The sequence below is a fragment of the Lactuca virosa genome, chromosome 1, assembly GCF_052849685.1.
Source record: "Lactuca virosa cultivar CGN04683 chromosome 1, Lactuca_virosa_CGN04683_v6, whole genome shotgun sequence".
Lineage (NCBI taxonomy): Eukaryota > Viridiplantae > Streptophyta > Magnoliopsida > Asterales > Asteraceae > Lactuca > Lactuca virosa.
This window is the reverse complement of record NC_136426.1, coordinates 260382493-260392322: the sequence shown is the minus strand read 5'-3', so window position 1 is coordinate 260392322 and position 9830 is coordinate 260382493. Positions and strand designations below refer to the sequence as shown.

General features: G+C 46.6%; 28 non-coding genes across 28 annotated transcripts; all 28 read right to left on the bottom strand.

Annotated features, from left to right (window-relative positions):
• Positions 1-184: 184 nt before the first annotated feature.
• Positions 185-303, bottom strand: LOC145150612 (5S ribosomal RNA). The gene has a single exon (XR_013731425.1). It is a non-coding gene; the product is annotated as a 5S ribosomal RNA (ribosomal RNA).
• Positions 304-531: 228 nt separating this feature from the next.
• LOC145147085 (5S ribosomal RNA) lies at positions 532-650 on the bottom strand. Its single transcript, XR_013728000.1, has one exon. It is a non-coding gene; the product is annotated as a 5S ribosomal RNA (ribosomal RNA).
• A 232-nt stretch (positions 651-882) lies between these two features.
• LOC145149099 (5S ribosomal RNA) lies at positions 883-1001 on the bottom strand. Its single transcript, XR_013729959.1, has one exon. It is a non-coding gene; the product is annotated as a 5S ribosomal RNA (ribosomal RNA).
• Positions 1002-1229: 228 nt separating this feature from the next.
• LOC145144801 (5S ribosomal RNA) lies at positions 1230-1348 on the bottom strand. Its single transcript, XR_013725802.1, has one exon. It is a non-coding gene; the product is annotated as a 5S ribosomal RNA (ribosomal RNA).
• Positions 1349-1578: 230 nt separating this feature from the next.
• On the bottom strand, positions 1579-1697 carry LOC145136782 (5S ribosomal RNA). Its single transcript, XR_013720708.1, has one exon. It is a non-coding gene; the product is annotated as a 5S ribosomal RNA (ribosomal RNA).
• A 229-nt stretch (positions 1698-1926) lies between these two features.
• Positions 1927-2045, bottom strand: LOC145150897 (5S ribosomal RNA). The gene has a single exon (XR_013731704.1). It is a non-coding gene; the product is annotated as a 5S ribosomal RNA (ribosomal RNA).
• A 229-nt stretch (positions 2046-2274) lies between these two features.
• LOC145149445 (5S ribosomal RNA) lies at positions 2275-2392 on the bottom strand. The gene has a single exon (XR_013730304.1). It is a non-coding gene; the product is annotated as a 5S ribosomal RNA (ribosomal RNA).
• Positions 2393-2621: 229 nt separating this feature from the next.
• LOC145149346 (5S ribosomal RNA) lies at positions 2622-2740 on the bottom strand. Its single transcript, XR_013730200.1, has one exon. It is a non-coding gene; the product is annotated as a 5S ribosomal RNA (ribosomal RNA).
• Positions 2741-2969: 229 nt separating this feature from the next.
• On the bottom strand, positions 2970-3088 carry LOC145146050 (5S ribosomal RNA). The gene has a single exon (XR_013727001.1). It is a non-coding gene; the product is annotated as a 5S ribosomal RNA (ribosomal RNA).
• Positions 3089-3317: 229 nt separating this feature from the next.
• On the bottom strand, positions 3318-3436 carry LOC145148948 (5S ribosomal RNA). The gene has a single exon (XR_013729810.1). It is a non-coding gene; the product is annotated as a 5S ribosomal RNA (ribosomal RNA).
• A 232-nt stretch (positions 3437-3668) lies between these two features.
• On the bottom strand, positions 3669-3787 carry LOC145149098 (5S ribosomal RNA). Its single transcript, XR_013729958.1, has one exon. It is a non-coding gene; the product is annotated as a 5S ribosomal RNA (ribosomal RNA).
• Positions 3788-4014: 227 nt separating this feature from the next.
• On the bottom strand, positions 4015-4133 carry LOC145144800 (5S ribosomal RNA). The gene has a single exon (XR_013725801.1). It is a non-coding gene; the product is annotated as a 5S ribosomal RNA (ribosomal RNA).
• Positions 4134-4362: 229 nt separating this feature from the next.
• Positions 4363-4481, bottom strand: LOC145144604 (5S ribosomal RNA). The gene has a single exon (XR_013725614.1). It is a non-coding gene; the product is annotated as a 5S ribosomal RNA (ribosomal RNA).
• Positions 4482-4711: 230 nt separating this feature from the next.
• On the bottom strand, positions 4712-4830 carry LOC145150180 (5S ribosomal RNA). Its single transcript, XR_013731005.1, has one exon. It is a non-coding gene; the product is annotated as a 5S ribosomal RNA (ribosomal RNA).
• Positions 4831-5059: 229 nt separating this feature from the next.
• LOC145149444 (5S ribosomal RNA) lies at positions 5060-5177 on the bottom strand. Its single transcript, XR_013730303.1, has one exon. It is a non-coding gene; the product is annotated as a 5S ribosomal RNA (ribosomal RNA).
• Positions 5178-5406: 229 nt separating this feature from the next.
• On the bottom strand, positions 5407-5525 carry LOC145149345 (5S ribosomal RNA). The gene has a single exon (XR_013730199.1). It is a non-coding gene; the product is annotated as a 5S ribosomal RNA (ribosomal RNA).
• Positions 5526-5755: 230 nt separating this feature from the next.
• Positions 5756-5874, bottom strand: LOC145146049 (5S ribosomal RNA). The gene has a single exon (XR_013727000.1). It is a non-coding gene; the product is annotated as a 5S ribosomal RNA (ribosomal RNA).
• Positions 5875-6103: 229 nt separating this feature from the next.
• On the bottom strand, positions 6104-6222 carry LOC145148947 (5S ribosomal RNA). The gene has a single exon (XR_013729809.1). It is a non-coding gene; the product is annotated as a 5S ribosomal RNA (ribosomal RNA).
• Positions 6223-6453: 231 nt separating this feature from the next.
• On the bottom strand, positions 6454-6572 carry LOC145146425 (5S ribosomal RNA). The gene has a single exon (XR_013727371.1). It is a non-coding gene; the product is annotated as a 5S ribosomal RNA (ribosomal RNA).
• Positions 6573-6801: 229 nt separating this feature from the next.
• On the bottom strand, positions 6802-6919 carry LOC145148510 (5S ribosomal RNA). The gene has a single exon (XR_013729392.1). It is a non-coding gene; the product is annotated as a 5S ribosomal RNA (ribosomal RNA).
• A 229-nt stretch (positions 6920-7148) lies between these two features.
• LOC145150178 (5S ribosomal RNA) lies at positions 7149-7267 on the bottom strand. The gene has a single exon (XR_013731003.1). It is a non-coding gene; the product is annotated as a 5S ribosomal RNA (ribosomal RNA).
• Positions 7268-7496: 229 nt separating this feature from the next.
• On the bottom strand, positions 7497-7614 carry LOC145147227 (5S ribosomal RNA). The gene has a single exon (XR_013728136.1). It is a non-coding gene; the product is annotated as a 5S ribosomal RNA (ribosomal RNA).
• Positions 7615-7842: 228 nt separating this feature from the next.
• On the bottom strand, positions 7843-7961 carry LOC145149864 (5S ribosomal RNA). The gene has a single exon (XR_013730704.1). It is a non-coding gene; the product is annotated as a 5S ribosomal RNA (ribosomal RNA).
• A 229-nt stretch (positions 7962-8190) lies between these two features.
• On the bottom strand, positions 8191-8309 carry LOC145147027 (5S ribosomal RNA). Its single transcript, XR_013727944.1, has one exon. It is a non-coding gene; the product is annotated as a 5S ribosomal RNA (ribosomal RNA).
• A 229-nt stretch (positions 8310-8538) lies between these two features.
• LOC145146726 (5S ribosomal RNA) lies at positions 8539-8657 on the bottom strand. Its single transcript, XR_013727657.1, has one exon. It is a non-coding gene; the product is annotated as a 5S ribosomal RNA (ribosomal RNA).
• Positions 8658-8885: 228 nt separating this feature from the next.
• On the bottom strand, positions 8886-9003 carry LOC145148348 (5S ribosomal RNA). Its single transcript, XR_013729236.1, has one exon. It is a non-coding gene; the product is annotated as a 5S ribosomal RNA (ribosomal RNA).
• A 229-nt stretch (positions 9004-9232) lies between these two features.
• On the bottom strand, positions 9233-9351 carry LOC145149344 (5S ribosomal RNA). Its single transcript, XR_013730198.1, has one exon. It is a non-coding gene; the product is annotated as a 5S ribosomal RNA (ribosomal RNA).
• A 230-nt stretch (positions 9352-9581) lies between these two features.
• Positions 9582-9700, bottom strand: LOC145146048 (5S ribosomal RNA). The gene has a single exon (XR_013726999.1). It is a non-coding gene; the product is annotated as a 5S ribosomal RNA (ribosomal RNA).
• Between the last annotated feature and the right edge of the window lie 130 nt (positions 9701-9830).

Below are 9830 nucleotides of genomic sequence, written 5' to 3'. Positions count from 1 at the left end.
GAACCTCCTTTGTTTTCGTACGCGAGGCGTGGGACCCACGTGACCGATCGGCTCTGTTCGAAAAATACGAAAACCATCAACCATGAAGCGGAGGCCACCCGAGCATAGAAATAGCAAGAAAGAAAAAAAACAAAAAAAAACCGCACGTAAAATCTAAAAAAACGCAAACGGGCAACGAAAAAGGGGGGTGCAACACGACGACTTCCCAGGGAGTCACCCATCCTAGTACTACTCTCGCCGAAGCACGCTTAACTGCGGAGTTCTGATGCGATCCGGTGCATTAGTGCTGGTATGATTGCACCCGAAATACTATCCATGCTTATTGCTTTTATGTCTTAAAAGACGCAGAACCTCCTTTGTTTTCGTACGCGAGGCGTAGGACCCACGTGACCGATCGGCTCCGTTCCAAAAATACGAAAACCATGAACCATGAAACGGAGGCCACCCGAGCATAGAAATAGCAAGAAAGAAAAAAAAACAAAAAAAAACCGCACGTAAAATCTAAAAAAACACAAACGGGCAACGAAAAAGGAGGTGCAACACAAGGACTTCCCAGAGGGTCACCCATCCTAGTACTACTCTCGCCCAAGCACACTTAACTGCGGAGTTCTTATGGGATCCGGTGCATTAGTGCTGGTATGATCGCACCCGAAATACTATCCATGCTTATTGCTTTTATGTCTTAAAAGACGCAGAACCTCCTTTGTTTTCGTACGCGAGGCGTGGGACCCACGTGACCGATCGGCTCCGTTCCAAAAATACGAAAACCATGAACCATGAAACGGAGGCCACCCGAGCATAGAAATAGCAAGAAAGAAAAAAAAACAAAAAAAAAAACCGCACGTAAAATCTAAAAAAACGCAAACGTGCAACGAAAAAGGGGGGGTGCAACACGAGGACTTCGCAGGGGGTCACCCATCCTAGTAATCCTCTCGCCCAAGCACGCTTAACTGCGGAGTTCTGATGGGATCCGGTGCATTAGTGCTGGTATGATCGCACCTAAAATACTATCCATGCTTATTGCTTTTATGTCTTAAAAGACGCAGAACCTCCTTTGTTTTCGTACGCGAGGCGTGGGACCCACGTGACCGATCGGCTCCGTTCCAACAATACGAAAACCATGAACCATGAAGCGGAGGCCACCCGAGCATAGAAATAGCAAGAAAGAAAAAAAAACAAAAAAACCGCACGTAAAATCTAAAAAAACGCAAACGGGCAACGAAAAAGGGGGGGTGCAACACGAGGACTTCCCAGGGGGTCACCCATCCTAGTACTACTCTCGCCCAAGCATGCTTAACTGCGGAGTTCTGATGGGATCCAGTGCATTAGTGCTGGTATGATCGCACCCGAAATACTATCCATTCTTATTTCTTTTATGTCTTTAAAGACGCAGAACCTCCTTTGTTTTCGTACGCGAGGCGTGGGACCCACGTGACTGATCGGCTCCGTTCCAAAAATACGAAAACTATCAACTATGAAGCGTAGGCCACCCAAGCATAGAAATAGCAAGAAAGAAAAAAAAACAAAAAAAAAAACCGCACGTAAAATCTAAAAAAACGCAAACGGGCAACGAAAAAGGGGGTGCAACACGAGGACTTCCCAAGGGGTCACCCATCCTAGTACTACTCTCGCCCAAGCACGCTTAACTGTGGAGTTCTGATGGGATCCGGTGCATTAGTGCTGGTATGATCGCACCCGAAATACTATCCATGCTTATTGCTTTTATATTTTAAAAGACGCAGAACCTCCTTTGTTTTCGTACGCGAGGCGTGGAACCCACGTGACCGATCGGCTCCGTTCCAAAAATACGAAAACCATCAACCATGAAGCGGAGGCCACCCGAGCATAGAAATAGCAAGAAAGAAAAAAAAACAAAAAAAAACCGCACGTAAAATCTAAAAAAACGCAAACGGGCAACGAAAAAGAGGGGTGCAACACGAGGGCTTCCCAGGGGGTCACCCATCCTACTACTATTCTCGCCCAAGCACGCTTAACTGCGGAGTTTTGATGGGATTCGATGCATTAGTGCGGGTATGATCGCACCCGAAATACTATCCATGCTTATTGCTTTTATGTCTTAAAAGACGCAGAACCTCCTTTGTTTTCGTACGCGAGGCGTGGGACCCACGTAACCGATCGGCTCCGTTCCAAAAATACGAAAACCATCAACCATGAAGCGGAGGCCACCCGAGCATAGAAATAGCAAGAAAGAAAAAAAAACAAAAAAAAACCGCACGTAAAATCTAAAAAAACGCAAACGGGCAACGAAAAAGGGGGGTGCAACACGAGGACTTCCCGAGGGTCACCCATCCTAGTACTACTCTCGCCCAAGCACGCTTAACTGCGGAGTTCTGATGGGATCTGGTGCATTAGTGCTGGTATGCTCGCACCCGATATAACTATCCATGATTATTGCTTTTATGTCATAAAAGACGCAGAACCTCCTTTGTTTTCGTAAGCGAGGCGTGGGACCCACGTGACCGATCAGCTCCGTTTCAAAAATACGAAAACCATGAACCATGAAGCGGAGGCCACGCGAGCATAGAAATAGCAAGAAAGAAAAAAAAACAAAAAAAACCACACGTAAAATCTAAAAAAACGCAAACGGGCAACGAAAAAGTGGGGTGCAACACGAGGACTTCCCAGGTGGTCACCAATCCTAGTACTACTCTCGCCCAAGCACGCTTCACAGCGGAGTTCTGATGGGATCCGGTGCATTAGTGCGGGTATGATCGCACCCGAAATACTATCCACGCTTATTGCTTTTATGTCTTAAAAGACGTAGAACCTCCTTTGTTTTTGTACGCGAGGCGTGGGACCCACGTGACCGATCGGCTCTGTTCGAAAAATACGAAAACCATCAACCATGAAGCGGAGGCCACCCGAGCATAGAAATAGCAAGAAAGAAAAAAAAACAAAAAAAAACCGCACGTAAAATCTAAAAAAACGCAAACGGGCAACGAAAAAGGGGGGTGCAACACGAGGACTTCCCAGGGAGTCACCCATCCTAGTACTACTCTCGCCCAAGCACGCTTAACTGCGGAGTTCTGATGCGATCCGGTGCATTAGTGCTGGTATGATTGCACCCGAAATACTATCCATGCTTATTGCTTTTATGTCTTAAAAGACGCAGAACCTCCTTTGTTTTCGTACGCGAGGCGTAGGACCCACGTGACCGATCGGCTCCGTTCCAAAAATACGAAAACCATGAACCATGAAACGGAGGCCACCCGAGCATAGAAATAGCAAGAAAGAAAAAAAAAACAAAAAAAAACCGCACGTAAAATCTAAAAAAACACAAACGGGTAACGAAAAAGGAGGTGCAACACAAGGACTTCCCAGAGGGTCACCCATCCTAGTACTACTCTCGCCCAAGCACGCTTAACTGCTGAGTTCTTATGGGATCCGGTGCATTAGTGCTGGTATGATCGCACCCGAAATACTATCCATGCTTATTTCTTTTATGTCTTAAAAGACGCAGAACCTCCTTTGTTTTCTTACGCGAGGCGTGGGACCCACGTGACCGATCGGCTCCGTTCCAAAAATACGAAAACCATGAACCATGAAACGGAGGCCACCCGAGCATAGAAATAGCAAGAAAGAAAAAAAAAACAAAAAAAAAACCGCACGTAAAATCTAAAAAAACGCAAACGGGCAACGAAAAAGGGGGGGTGCAACACGAGGACTTCGCAGGGGGTCACCCATCCTAGTAATCCTCTCGCCCAAGCACGCTTAACTGCGGAGTTCTGATGGGATCCGGTGCATTAGTGCTGGTATGATCGCACCTAAAATACTATCCATGCTTATTGCTTTTATGTCTTAAAAGACGCAGAACCTCCTTTGTTTTCGTACGCGAGGCGTGGGACCCACGTGACCGATCGGCTCCGTTCCAACAATACGAAAACCATGAACCATGAAGCGGAGGCCACCCGAGCATAGAAATAGCAAGAAAGAAAAAAAACAAAAAAACCGCACGTAAAATCTAAAAAAACGCAAACGGGCAACGAAAAAGGGGGGGTGCAACACGAGGACTTCCCAGGGGGTCACCCATCCTAGTACTACTCTCGCCCAAGCATGCTTAACTGCGGAGTTCTGATGGGATCCAGTGCATTAGTGCTGGTATGATCGCACCCGAAATACTATCCATTCTTATTTCTTTTATGTCTTTAAAGACGCAGAACCTCCTTTGTTTTCGTACGCGAGGCGTGGGACCCACGTGACTGATCGGCTCCGTTCCAAAAATACGAAAACTATCAACTATGAAGCGTAGGCCACCCAAGCATAGAAATAGCAAGAAAGAAAAAAAAACAAAAAAAAAACCGCACGTAAAATCTAAAAAAACGCAAACGGGCAACGAAAAAGGGGGCGCAACACGAGGACTTCCCAAGGGGTCACCCATCCTAGTACTACTCTCGCCCAAGCACGCTTAACTGTGGAGTTCTGATGGGATCCGGTGCATTAGTGCTGGTATGATCGCACCCGAAATACTATCCATGCTTATTGCTTTTATATTTTAAAAGACGCAGAACCTCCTTTGTTTTCGTACGCGAGGCGTGGAACCCACGTGACCGATCGGCTCCGTTCCAAAAATACGAAAACCATCAACCATGAAGCGGAGGCCACCCGAGCATAGAAATAGCAAGAAAGAAAAAAAAAACAAAAAAAAACCGCACGTAAAATCTAAAAAAACGCAAACGGGCAACGAAAAAGAGGGGTGCAACACGAGGGCTTCCCAGGGGGTCACCCATCCTACTACTACTCTCGCCCAAGCACGCTTAACTGCGGAGTTTTGATGGGATTCGGTGCATTAGTGCGGGTATGATCGCACCCGAAATACTATCCATGCTTATTGCTTTTATGTATTAAAAGACGCAGAACCTCCTTTGTTTTCGTACGCGAGGCGTGGGACCCACGTAACCGATCGGCTCCGTTCCAAAAATACGAAAACCATCAACCATGAAGCGGAGGCCACCCGAGCATAGAAATAGCAAGAAAGAAAAAAAAACAAAAAAAAAACGCACGTAAAATCTAAAAAAACGCAAACGGGCAACGAAAAAGGGGGGTGCAACACGAGGACTTCCCGAGGGTCACCCATCCTAGTACTACTCTCGCCCAAGCACGCTTAACTGCGGAGTTCTGATGGGATCTGGTGCATTAGTGCTGGTATGCTCGCACCCGATATAACTATCCATGATTATTGCTTTTATGTCATAAAAGACGCAGAACCTCCTTTGTTTTCGTAAGCGAGGCGTGGGACCCACGTGACCGATCAGCTCCGTTTCAAAAATACGAAAACCATGAACCATGAAGCGGAGGCCACGCGAGCATAGAAATAGCAAGAAAGAAAAAAAAACAAAAAAAACCACACGTAAAATCTAAAAAAACGCAAACGGGCAACGAAAAAGTGGGGTGCAACACGAGGACTTCCCAGGTGGTCACCAATCCTAGTACTACTCTCGCCCAAGCACGCTTCACAGCGGAGTTCTGATGGGATCCGGTGCATTAGTGCGGGTATGATCGCACCCGAAATACTATCCACGCTTATTGCTTTTATGTCTTAAAAGACGTAGAACCTCCTTTGTTTTCGTACGCGAGGCGTGGGACCCACGTGACCGATCGGCTCTGTTCGAAAAATACGAAAACCATCAACCATGAAGCGGAGGCCACCCGAGCATAGAAATAGCAAGAAAGAAAAAAAAAACAAAAAAAAACCGCACGTAAAATCTAAAAAAACGCAAACGGGCAACGAAAAAGGGGGGTGCAACACGAGGACTTCCCAGGGAGTCACCCATCCTAGTACTACTCTCGCCCAAGCACGCTTAACTGCGGAGTTCTGATGCGATCCGGTGCATTAGTGCTGGTATGATTGCACCCGAAATACTATCCATGCTTATTGCTTTTATGTCTTAAAAGACGCAGAACCTCCTTTGTTTTCGTACGCGAGGCGTAGGACCCACGTGACCGATCGGCTCCGTTCCAAAAATACGAAACCATGAACCATGAAACGGAGGCCACCCGAGCATAGAAATAGCAAGAAAGAAAAAAAAAACAAAAAGAAAACCGCACGTAAAATCTAAAAAAACACAAACGGGTAACGAAAAAGGAGGTGCAACACAAGGACTTCCCAGAGGGTCACCCATCCTAGTACTACTCTCGCCCAAGCACGCTTAACTGCTGAGTTCTTATGGGATCCGGTGCATTAGTGCTGGTATGATCGCACCCGAAATACTATCCATGCTTATTGCTTTTATGTCTTAAAAGACGCAGAACCTCCTTTGTTTTCGTACGCGAGGCGTGGGACCCACGTGACCGATCGGCTCCGTTCCAAAAATACGAAAACCATGAACCATGAAACGGAGGCCACCCGAGCATAGAAATAGCAAGAAAGAAAAAAAAACAAAAAAAAAACCGCACGTAAAATCTAAAAAAACGCAAACGGGCAACGAAAAAGGGGGGGTGCAACACGAGGACTTCGCAGGGGGTCACCCATCCTAGTACTCCTCTCGCCCAAGCACGCTTAACTGCGGAGTTCTGATGGGATCCGGTGCATTAGTGCTGGTATGATCGCACCTAAAATAATATCCATGCTTATTGCTTTTATGTCTTAAAAGACGTAGAACCTCCTTTGTTTTCGTACGCGAGGCGTGGGACCCACGTGACCGATCGGCTCCGTTCCAACAATACGAAAACCATGAACCATGAAGCGGAGGCCACCCGAGCATAGAAATAGCAAGAAAGAAAAAAAAAACAAAAAAACCGCACGTAAATTCTAAAAAAACGCAAACGGGCAACGAAAAAGGGGGGGTGCAACACGAGGACTTCCCAGGGGTCACCCATCCTAGTACTACTCTCGCCCAAGCATGCTTAACTGCGGAGTTCTGATGGGATCCAGTGCATTAGTGCTGGTATGATCGCACCCGAAATACTATCCATTCTTATTTCTTTTATGTCTTTAAAGACGCAGAACCTCCTTTGTTTTCGTACGCGAGGCGTGGGACCCACGTGACTGATCGGCTCCGTTCCAAAAATACGAAAACTATCAACCATGAAGCGGAGGCCACCCGAGCATAGAAATAGCAAGAAAGGAAAAAAACAAAAAAAAAACCGCACGTAAAATCTAAAAAAATGCAAACGGGCAACGAACGAGAGGGGTGCAACACGAGGGCTTCCCAGGGGGTCACCCATCCTACTACTACTCTCGCCCAAGCACGCTTAACTGCGGAGTTTTGATGGGATTCGGTGCATTAGTGCGGGTATGATCGCACCCGAAATACTATCCATGCTTATTGCTTTTATGTCTTAAAAGACGCAGAACCTCCTTTGTTTTCGTACGCGAGGCGTGGGACCCACGTGACCGATCGGCTCCGTTCCAAAAATACGAAAACCATCAACCATGAAGCGGAGGCCACCCGAGCATAGAAATAGCAAGAAAGAAAAAAAAACAAAAAAAAAACGCACGTAAAATCTAAAAAAACGCAAACGGGCAACGAAAAAGGGGGGTGCAACACGAGGACTTCCCGAGGGTCACCCATTCTAGTACTACTCTCGCCCAAGCACGCTTAACTGCGGAGTTCTGATGGGATCCGGTGCATTAGTGCTGGTATGATCGCACCCGATATAACTATCCATGATTATTGCTTTTATGTCATAAAAGACGCAGAACCTCCTTTGTTTTCGTAAGCGAGGCGTGGGACCCACGTGACCGATCAGCTCCGTTTCAAAAATACGAAAACCATGAACCATGAAGCGGAGGCCACGCGAGCATAGAAATAGCAAGAAAGAAAAAAAACAAAAAAAACCACACGTAAAATCTAAAAAAATGCAAACGGGCAACGAAAAAGGGGGGTGCAACACGAGGACTTCCCAGGTGGTCACCAATCCTAGTACTACTCTCGCCCAAGCACGTTTCACAGCGGAGTTCTGATGGGATCCGGTGCATTAGTGCGGGTATGATCGCACCCGAAATACTATCCACGCTTATTGCTTTTATGTCTTAAAAGACGTAGAACCTCCTTTGTTTTCGTACGCGAGGCGTGGGACCCACGTGACCGATCGGCTCTGTTCGAAAAATACGAAAACCATCAACCATGAAGCGGAGGCCACCCGAGCATAGAAATAGCAAGAAAGAAAAAAAAACAAAAAAAAACCGCAAGTAAAATCTAAAAAAACGCAAACGGGCAACGAAAAAGGGGGGTGCAACACGAGGACTTCCCAGGGAGTCACCCATCCTAGTACTACTCTCGCCCAAGCACGTTTAACTGCGGAGTTCTGATGCGATCCGGTGCATTAGTGCTGGTATGATCGCACCCGAAATACTATCCATGCTTATTGCTTTTATGTCTTAAAAGACGCAGAACCTCCTTTGTTTTCGTACGCGAGGCGTAGGACCCACGTGACCGATCGGCTCCGTTCCAAAAATACGAAAACCATGAACCATGAAACGGAGGCCACCCGAGCATAGAAATAGCAAGAAAGAAAAAAAAAACAAAAAAAAACCGCACGTAAAATCTAAAAAAACACAAACGGGCAACGAAAAAGGAGGTGCAACACAAGGACTTCCCAGAGGGTCACCCATCTTAGTACTACTCTCGCCCAAGCACGCTTAACTGCGGAGTTCTTATGGGATCCGGTGCATTAGTGCTGGTATGATCGCACCCGAAATACTATCCATGCTTATTGCTTTTATGTCTTAAAAGACGCAGAACCTCCTTTGTTTTCGTACGCGAGGCGTGGGACCCACGTAACCGATCGGCTCCGTTCCAAAAATACGAAAACCATCAACCATGAAGCGGAGGCCACCCGAGCATAGAAATAGCAAGAAAGAAAAAAAAACAAAAAAAAACGCACGTAAAATCTAAAAAAACGCAAACGGGCAACGAAAAAGGGGGGTGCAACACGAGGACTTCCCGAAGGTCACCCATCCTAGTACTACTCTCGCCCAAGCACGCTTAACTGCGGAGTTCTGATGGGATCTGGTGCATTAGTGCTGGTATGATCGCACCCGATATAACTATCCATGATTATTGCTTTTATGTCATAAAAGACGCAGAACCTCCTTTGTTTTCGTAAGCGAGGCGTGGGACCCACGTGACCGATCAGCTCCGTTTCAAAAATACGAAAACCATGAACCATGAAGCGGAGGCCACGCGAGCATAGAAATAGCAAGAAAGAAAAAAAAACAAAAAAAACCACACGTAAAATCTAAAAAAACGCAAACGGGCAACGAAAAAGGGGGGTGCAACACGAGGACTTCCCAGGTGGTCACCAATCCTAGTACTACTCTCGCCCAAGCACGCTTCACAGCGGAGTTCTGATGGGATCCGGTGCATTAGTGCGGGTATGATCGCACCCGAAATACTATCCACGCTTATTGCTTTTATGTCTTAAAAGACGTAGAACCTCCTTTGTTTTCGTACGCGAGGCGTGGGACCCACGTGACCGATCGGCTCTGTTCGAAAAATACGAAAACCATCAACCATGAAGCGGAGGCCACCCGAGCATAGAAATAGCAAGAAAGAAAAAAAAACAAAAAAAAAACCGCACGTAAAATCTAAAAAAACGCAAACGGGCAACGAAAAAGGGGGGTGCAACACGAGGACTTCCCAGGGAGTCACCCATCCTAGTACTACTCTCGCCCAAGCACGCTTAACTGCGGAGTTCTGATGCGATCCGGTGCATTAGTGCTGGTATGATTGCACCCGAAATACTATCCATGCTTATTGCTTTTATGTCTTAAAAGACGCAGAACCTCCTTTGTTTTCGTACGCGAGGCGTAGGACCCACGTGACCGATCGGCTCCGTTCCAAAAATACGAAAACCATGAACCATGA